A 7,030-nucleotide genomic window follows, 5' to 3' on the forward strand; every position below is an offset into this window, starting at 1 on the left:
GATTAGATAGACAGACAGACGAATAGATGATAGATAGATAGATGATAGATAGATAGATAGATAGATAGATAGATAGATAGATAGATGATAGATAAATATGCAACAGCTTAACAGATTTCTTGCTTGTTCCTCTCCTTCAGAGAATTATAACAAAATGGAAACTGGAATCAAAAATAATTTGAATGGAATAGAAATGGAAACAAGATGGACATGTCAACGGCGTGACATATTATCTGCTGTTTATCTAATGTCTTGTAGCTTTTCTTGCAGGAGGTGAGATATAATAGGCATCTCCTATTCAATAAATCATGTATCAGGAAATTCAGTTATCCTGCCAAAATATTTGGATGGGGACATATTGAAGAAGTATGGATACTTTCATATGGCTTCAATAATTTTCCATATTTAAAGTATTTTGAAGACCTATTTGTTTACTGCAGCCTGGCTAAGCATTTCTGATAATCTCAGCTCCACGCCCTTATTGTTAAGTTTTGCTATCACTGTAAAATCTAGAAAAATGTCATACACAGCTCATCTTTTCAGCAATATATGCATGAAACATATATGTGAAAGGTATTAAAACATGATTTTAAAAAGTCATAAGTTGCATTTTTCCATCTTTTTTAGTATACTACTAATTGTTCTTAATTTTCCTCTGGTTTTGCCCCCATTTAGCTTAAAAATTATAAATAACTTTCAAAATGTAATTTAGCAAGCAGGAGATTCATTCAGATCCTGGCCTGTGGGGTAGCAGAATTCCTATGGTCTTGTCCTTCTACTTCCCAATACAGCTCTAGCTGTTATAATAGATATAAGTGGGCAACCTGAGGCTGCGTATCCCCCCAGCACTTCTTTGCTCATTTTCACATTTGGAGTATTTACATTCAATGACAAATGACAAATTTGGCTACTTTGGGATTAAAACCTGAGAGTGTGAATTTGGACTATCTTATAGGGTTTAAGGGAGGGTAATAGTCATAATGGAGGGGCCTCCCACTCCCATCTTGAAGATCCCTCTCAAATATCCCCTCCCTAGCTGCATCCAGGACTGTCACCCGATAGTATGTTGTGGCCCTTTAATAAGATTGAACATTAGAATTTGGTGGCATTAGCTGTATTATTGTTTAATTTGGAAATTTTAGTCTAAATATTCCTTCTCCAGCCTGATGCCCTTGAGGTGTGTCAATTCAGATGTGCCATTAGGTTCGAGGAGAGTGCTCTAGGCTTGGGAAGCACAAGTTCTAGAATACGCCTATAAAGAATTTTCACCCGGAAGTCAAAGAAATATTTTAGCGTTTGTTTATTAAATTCGTTTGCCACCATCTCACCACAAGGCAACTCTGAGCAGTTTATAACACTAAAAGCAATAAAACTATGACAATAGGAATACAAAATTATAATGAAAAGAATACATGTTTATACCGATATTTTGATTATTTTGAAATTATATTGCATTGTTAAATTAGTTATACTTTTTCTTCTGTTATGTTTTGGATCAGCTGGAAATTCCCAGATTCTGGGACAATAGAATACATTCTAAGATCACCAACAGTATTTTCCATATGATTGGGACATGATCATTTCTCACAAGTTACCTTGTAGTTTCTGTTTCCTATCTTCACAGTTAAGCTTTGCTATAATTGGTTGCATTTCTCTCTTGTTGATATTCCTAATGCTTGTTCTACTCTTGGTTCTTACTGCCATTTAGGCATTATCCTATATGTTGTTTTAAACATGCAGCTAGCAGGAACTAGCTATATATGTTTCATGTATCTGAGTCATAGAATCATAGGCCTGGAAGAGACCTTGGAGGTCTTCTAGTCCAAATCCTGCCATGACAGGAGTACTTTTTCAAGGGCCTTTGACAGGCGTACTTTTTCAAGGCCTTTTCAGGCTTCAAGATCTTTGTAATCAGTACAACTATAAATTGAAGAACTAACTTAAATCAAAACAATTTCTGATTCAGAAATTTACTCACATTCACCTTACCAAAAGATGAAGAAAAGATCAGTTGTGATTGAAGTACTAGTAAATAATATTGTGCAAAAATTGAGTTCAGATTTGAAGAAGATTGAATGAAATCTAAATCAAATGGACTTTCACAATTGGCTCACTATCTTAAATAATGTAATTTAGATCAGAAAATTTGGTGGTGGTGTAGACTTGTACAGATAGCCTATAATCAAATTAAATCAATGATTCAAATTAAATTGATTAGAATAAAGACACAATTCAAATACTAAAGAAGATATTTTGAAACAAATATTAAAATATCACAGAAATTATTCTGGGAAATGAAAGACAGAATTTTGGGCTCTTCCTGAATGACCACTATTGGATATAACATCTGGTTTTGCTGAATTTGATTTGGTTTTAGAAGTTTGCTATATCTCAAAAATATTGTTGTAACCTGAAACAGACACAAAAGATTCACCAATATTAGTTCATTTAGGACTTGATTTTTTTATTTAGCATGACTAAATCAAAAGTAAAGTTTTTTAAAAATAAAATATAAAAAAACCAAGAGCCTTTCTAGTAGGGTAAGCTTGAATAAAGGCCGTAATAAACTTGATTTAATTTTTTTCTCCTGATTCTTCCTTCTGTTTTTCCATTTATGGCCCTCGATTTGAGAAGCTAATATAGTCCTTCCAATCTACTCCACAATCTCCACATTGTTTTCCATCTGCAATTAGCACTTTTTTGTTGTTATTTTCAGTATGTTTCCTGTTATAATGAAGAATAATAACTTTTTATCTCAGTAATGAAAAATGACTTACATTGGGGGGAGCCCAAAAAGGTATACAGTCCAGATGAGATGCCAATAACTAAATTCAAGACATTGACAAGATCAAAGGAAATAGATAGGGTCAAAAGAAAATAGGTGGGCTATGCAATATTTTGAATGACTAAGTGAAATGTTTAGCCTTTGGCAAAGGTTACCCAGGTCCTTTCAAAAGATCCGAAAAGAGCACAAGCTCAGCTGATGATGATGATGATGATGATGATGATGATGATGATGATTAGTTAATCTTTAGTGAGATTCACAGCCTTTTGACCTGCTTGTTTTTTAGCTGACCTTGCCTTAGGTTCTTCAAGTTGCTCAAATCTCCGCGTACTTTTTTGATCTTCAATTCTAACCGAAGTTTCCACTTAGGCTTCCCCTTCTTGCCTCTTTGGTTCTTTTGTATTTTCAACCCCAGTTCTTTGGTGGTTATGACGGCTGCTGCATACATCAGTTGGTTTGTTTCGGCTAATATAGTGGTTCGAATAGTTTGCACAGCCTCATTGGCCTTTTTTAGTACATTTCTCAATTCTTTCCGGTTCACTTGGTTCAGCTTTGGCAAACATGTTCTTTTAGCATCTTCCATTTGGTGCTTTATTTTTCCAGCTAATTGAGCACTATCTGTTGGTGTTTGTTCTTTAGTGCTTCCCTGTTCTTTATCTTCATCCATTTCAGTATCCTCTTCTTCCCTTTCTTCCTCAATTTGCTTTTGAGTCTGGAAATCATTCTTGATGTTACTCTTCTTTGTTGATGTACTCAGACCATTAATTGCTTTCTCTTCTATTGCTGTTAATTCTTCTGTAGTGAAAATTTTTATTTATTATTATTATTATTATTATTATTATTATTATTATTATTATTATTATTATTTGAATTTATATACCGCCCTACTCCCTAAGGACTCAGGGCGGTGAACAGCCGAATAAAATACATATAATATAAATGTTAAAAAACCATTAAAATACAATTAAATAATTGGCCCGGAAAATGAAATTTAAAACACCCCAAATTCATAAGACAAGTTTAAAATTTAAAAATTTAAAATTTTTTTAAAAACAATTTAAAAGAGAGGTTAGGCCAGGCCGGCCTGCTGAAATAGAAATGTTTTGATGGCACAGCGGAAAGCGCATAGGTCCGGGATCCTCCGTATCTCCGGGGTGAGCTCATTCCAGATGACGGGTGCCTCCACAGAGAAGGCTCTCCCCCTAGGGGCTGCCAGTTGACACTGTTTGGCTGATGGCACCCTGAGGAGCCCCTCTCTATGGGAGCGTACTGGTCAGTGAGAGGCTACTGGTGGCAGAAGGTGGTCTCGTAAATACCCCAGTCCTAAACCGGGATATTTCTTAAGATAAGAAAGAATAGTATTATTTATGCATTTGCCACCAGAAGGGAGGCTGATATCTCTTGCTACATAATCTTCCTACTAATAGTAAATCCATCATTACCACATTTTGATACTATATCTGGGTATACATAGAAACCTTTGTATCAAAACAAAAGTGGAGTTATGAGGACATAAAAAGCCCTCCAAAGACAAACATTACCTAAAAAGATTGAACAAACAAGCTAGTATAAAAATTATTTTCAGCAAATCTTTTGCTTAGACCTTGCATAGTTAATTTCTTGCGGAACACTAAAACTTCCTGACAGCTGTGTATTATAAATATCTACAACTGGAGATGGTTGTACCTCTTAAAGAATTATTTAATAGAATTCAGCTGGGTGAAGGGGTACCACCTTCATGGAAAACAGCTTTTATTTCGTTAATTCCAAAAGAAGATCAAGATTTGACACATCCCAAAAATTATAGACCCATATCCTTATTGAATACAGATTATAAAATATTTGCTAAGATATTGGCAAATAGGTTAATGCTAGTAATGCAAAAAATGATTCATGCTGACCAAACTGGTTTTATACAAGGTAGACAAATGAAAAATAATGTAAGACAAATTGTTGACATATTGGAATATTTGGAAAGGAATAACCAAATCCCTGCGGTGCTTATATTTTTGGATGCGGAAAAAGCTTTTGATCGATTAGATTGGCAATTTTTATTGAGAGTGGTTAATAGGATGCAACTTGGGAATTGCTTTATGCAGTCCATAAAAGCAATATATCAGGAACAGACAGCTCAGATAATTATTAATGGCAGTTTGACAGAAACTTTTAAAATTGAAAAAGGTACGAGGCAGGGATGTCCCTTATCGCCATTATTATTTATATTAACTTTGGAATTGTTGTTAAACAAAATACGTAATATAGATGAGATAAAGGGAATCAAAGTTAGAGACTATGAATATAAGATACGGGCATTTGCAGATGATTTGGTTATGACCTTAACTCATCCAGTGGAATCAGCAAAGGTTTTGATTGATATAATAAAACAGTATGGTCAAGTATCTGGGTTTAAGATAAACATTGGAAAAACAAAGATGATAGTTAAAAATATGACAGCTAATCAAAAAGAGGAGTTACAAAGGGTAACAGGATGTGAAATAGTTAAAAAAGTTAAGTACTTAGGAGTTTATATTGCATCTTCTAATGGTAAATTGTATAAGTATAATTATGAACTGATATGGCATAAAATACAAGCTGAAATGGATAAATGGAAAAAATTACAACTGTCCTTGTTGGGTAGAATAGCAGTTATAAAAATGAATGTTTTACCTAGGTTTTTATTCCTCTTTCAAATGATACCAATACTAAAAAAGGATGCCAACCTGGAAGAATGGCAGAAAGGTATTAATAAGTTCGTATGGCAAGGTAAGAAGCCAAGGATAAAACTGAAAATAATGCAGGACATATGAGAAAGAGGAGGATTGAAAATGCCAAATTTAAAATTGTACTATGAAGCAGCTGTTTTATCAGCAATTAGTGATTGGATTAATTTAACAAATGGAAGGATATTGAATATTGAAGGGCATGACCTGGTCTATGGTTGGCATGCTTATTTAGTGTATGAAAAAAGGGTGGATAGAGCATTTAAGAGTCATATACTGAGAAATGCTTTATTGCGTGTCTGGAAGAAATATCAATATAAGTTAAATGAAAACATACCTATATGGACAGCATCCAGGCACGCAATAGAGAATACGAGTATAGAAAGTAGACAGGATGTAATTACGTATAAAGATATTCTTATTATGGAGGGAGGTATATTAAAATTAAAACCTGTGAATGTGTTGAAAGAGGAGAAAATAACTCAAACATGGTTTCAATATGTACAATTACAAGCCAGATGGAGAAAAGACCAGAAAACTGGTGTTATACAAAGTGATGAAAATTTAATTAAACAAATTAGAGATCAAAGCCCAATGCACATAAAAAGATTGTATAATATATTGATAGAGATGGACTCGGAAACAGAGTTAGTTAAGGACTATATGATAAAATGGGCGCAGAATTTTGAACAGCCAATAATGATGGAAACGTGGGAGAAAATATGGGTGACAAATGTGAAATTTACCAAAGCACAAAATTTAAGGGAGAACTTTTATAAAATGTTTTATAGATGGCATCTAGACCCAAAAAAATTATCTCGTATGTATCCGAATGTACAACCAAAATGTTGGAGATGTAATTGTGAGGATGCCATTTATTTTCACATTTGGTGGACATGTAAAAAGGTTAAAGCGTTTTGGATTAAAATCTGGTGGATTTTACAAAATATTCTTAAAAAGAGGTTGAAATTTACACCACAGCTGTTTCTTCTGGGTATAGTTACGGATTGTACAGTTATAGAGACTAAATTGATTTTGAACTTAATAACTGCAGCAAGACTGTTGGTGGCAAAATATTGGAAGAAGCAAGATTTACCTACAATCCAAGAGTGGACAATGAAAGTTACAAATCTAGCGGAAATGGCAAAAATCTCAGTGTACTTGAAGGATCATTCAAATGAAAGATATTTAAGAGACTGGAGAAGATGGATAGATTATATTCAAAATAAATATCAGAATAAGAAATTGCAGATAGGTTATGAATGATTATATAGATATTTAGTGTGTCTTTAAGTAATAAAGCTAGGCGGGTAATTAGGGAATTGAAGGAACAAGAGATGTGGAATGTCATAATTGTTTAGACTAGGATTGATTATGATTGTTGAAGTTTATACCCTGTAATTTGTTCTGGGAAGAGGAGGGGGGAGGGGAGAGGTTGAGGTAGGGAAGGGGGGGGGAATATGTAAACTTTTTGTAAAACTTTTCAATTAAATAAAAACTTCCTGACAGAGGAAAGCAAGCTGCC

Source organism: Pituophis catenifer, unplaced genomic scaffold (genome assembly GCF_029215685.1).
Source record: "Pituophis catenifer annectens isolate HBS135680 unplaced genomic scaffold, rPitCat1.0.hap2 SCAF_4, whole genome shotgun sequence".
Taxonomy (NCBI): Eukaryota; Metazoa; Chordata; class Lepidosauria; order Squamata; family Colubridae; genus Pituophis; species Pituophis catenifer.